Raw genomic sequence first — 3111 nt, forward strand, 5'->3', positions numbered from 1 at the left:
TGCAGGTAACAGAGCAGGCCTGAGGGATAAATGAACTTCGCATCTGCAGGGCTCACAGGACTTACCAGGAGCCACCAAACCAGCAAGTTAAAAAACCGTCCAAAATAATTTTTCCACGACCCATGAATCCTGATTGGCTTCATCTGACAATCTGTTAGTTCTTAATGCAATTTGGTATGAAAAAAAAAGTTTTTTAAAAAGGATTTTACAAAGAAGGATCCAAGAAGAATATAGAATTAGAATGGTTTCTTGCATATTATGGATGAAGGTGAGCCAAGATAATGTGCTGTCAGTGGGATGGGGGTGAAGGTTGAGGGATAAAGGAATGAGGGTCGAGGTCGAGGGATGAAGAGTAAGGGTTGGGGATCGAGGGATGAAGGGAGGAGTGTAGAAACCAAACATTATTTTAATAATTTTTGATTTATATATTTAGAAATAACTAGTGCTTAGTCCGTTATGAACAACAAATTATGAGAATTATCCTTAATGAAAATTAGTATCACAATCATGATAACTTTATCTTAAGAAATGATTTTACTTCACATGCATAACACATCATGTGTGCTCATATTTATAAGAAAATATTTCCAATTATCTGTGGGAACAAACTAATAGCTTCAATCTAGTAGATTTTATTTACCACTTTTACATGTAAATAGTTCAGGGTTTTTAAGAGTTTTCAAGTTCAGTTTTATATGTGAACGTATGTAATGAATGTAAAGGCTCATATTTGTGCTGTGTGCATTTTTCAGGGAAACTGTGTACAATCTACATTTATATTTGTTCAAGTAATTTATTTTAAACTACATTTTATTTTTATGCTATCCATAGTTATCGCTTTTTATTCATTTATACACTTCTACTACCTCCATTAGCACATACTCTACTACAGTGACTTCAAGACATATTTTATTCACCACATTTATATGCAGTATAGCAATGATGCTGCTGAAATAAAACTGAGGATGACTGGTGTTAAAATAGCAAACAAAAATTGAACTGCACTACTTAAAGAGGTATTACACACTTGTTAATGCCCTCTAATCAGATGAGGGCGGCCCACCTCTCTGGCCTCTGCTGTGAACACTTAGCTTATTTTCAAATGTATACTGATCGAGATGCATCATTCACACAAGTTTATGCTAGTTTTTGCTAACCCTCTTAGTATTTATCAATTTTGACGCAATGGTTTGCACTTTAGACATATGCAGAAGCACCACCGGACTATAGTCTTTAACCAACAGTCCTCCCACGAAGCTTATCTACAGCACAGAAACTTTGTGACTGCAAAAGCTCCAGCAGACTCTGTGTTTCCAGTGGACAGTCTGACACCAGTTGCTCATGGCTGGTTAGCTCTGACTACCAGCTCACTGTTCCTGCCACACTGCTGTGGTCAGTCTGTCAATCACTCCGGTCTGTGTTTATGCCACGCCCCCTAACATCACTGTCCTTTGCAGCTCTCTGATGCATTTTTTAAATTTGCTGAGGGGGGGGGGATGTAGATACACCTTAAGAATCGCAACACATGTCGAATCAGCACCCAAATATTATTATAGTACCGCATCGTATAGTATTAGTATCATCCCAGCCCTTTACATAGCAAATGACCAGTCTTCCAGTCTTCAGTCTTTCACCATTTTTTGTGACTGCAACATCATGAATACCTTCGGGGCGAGACAAGTGAGCGCCATTATCCCCATATGAAAGCAGGAGTTTCACAGTGTGTTTAAGTGTGCCATGTGGAAAAAGTAAACACTTTAACCATTAGGTGTGGTCACAACCCGGTTCATTAACCCATACTGTGACCTTTGGGGCAACACAGGGGAGTGCAAAGGTGTGTCATTGTGTGTTGACGCCTTGCCATAGTACAATATTTTCCACAAAAAAAGCAGCATTATATCACATTACCTCCCTTGACCTCCACTTCTGACTGTTCTGTGTGCCCATTTTGTGCTACAGATGTTTAAAATGAGGCAACGCTACATGATGCAGCAGGTGTGTTCCCCCTAAAGCAGTTAAAAAGAGTTAAAAAAGAGTGGGAGCGGGGGGTGGAAGAGACAAGGAAAGGAAAGTGTGGGAGAGATAAAGGGATGAAGGCAGCAGGAAGGAGAGACACTGCAAAGACAGAAGCAATTTCCAAAATATTGTCAAAAAGTCCAAGAAGTCTTTCATACTGTAGATTGGCTGACTTCTACTGAAATGTTTGTTTTTCATCCTTTAAAATAAGATTTTGGAACGCAGTAGCAGACTTGTTAAGACAGAGATTTCTCCTGTGCAGTTCAACTGACTGGTTGTCTGACTGACTGTCTGCCACATACCAGAGTACAGTTCAAGAGTTCAGTTAATTCATGAACTCTGTCGGGGCACCACACCCAGCCAACGGCACATTAAAGCACTCTGTAGTGTGTTTGTGCTAATGTGTCCTTATGCATTAGTGATTCTACAGTATGCGTGGAAGTGTTTGAGTTTAAGCCCCTACACACGCACGGTCCACCCACACAGGTGTTTTCACTTATTCCGCCTGATTGGACCTCTATGTGGGCTTGGACAGACTGTGACTGACAGTTCAGTGACTAGTTGCGTTGCACTTGTCAGGGTGGAACAAATTTAGCAGTGTCATCGAGCGCTCGATTTTCCAGCAGAAACATTTACAACGTTGTTTTTTTGCAAAGGTTTGCAGCTTATTTATGATCCATGTGGTAACAGATACATTTTGGCTGTACTTGGGGGTCGGGACCCTTACTATTGAGATCGCCAAAGCGTCATGGGAGTCTTGCAAGGCCTTCCTGATTTTAAGGGGTGTAAGAAAACTTAATACACACAGAAGGCATATATCTTAGCATTTCATTCATTTCTGTGAAGAAATTTAGATGTGAAGTAAATCAAGTAAACTGTCTAATAGAAAAATGGCCAGACGTCGGGGACAAGAAAACAAGAAGCCTATTAAGTCTGTATGATTATTAAAATATAAAAATAATAATAAAAAAAATAATACAGACAGAATTGTATAAAACATTTCCTCAACAGGAAATAATCTGCTCAAAGTTCATCCAAACCACTCGTTTTACATAAACTTCCTGCAGTTACTGAATTCACTGTTTGGGTTCATTG

The sequence above is a fragment of the Morone saxatilis genome, unplaced genomic scaffold (genome assembly GCF_004916995.1).
Source record: "Morone saxatilis isolate NCDOM2014 unplaced genomic scaffold, NCSU_SB_2.0 Contig19, whole genome shotgun sequence".
Classification (NCBI taxonomy): domain Eukaryota; kingdom Metazoa; phylum Chordata; class Actinopteri; family Moronidae; genus Morone; species Morone saxatilis.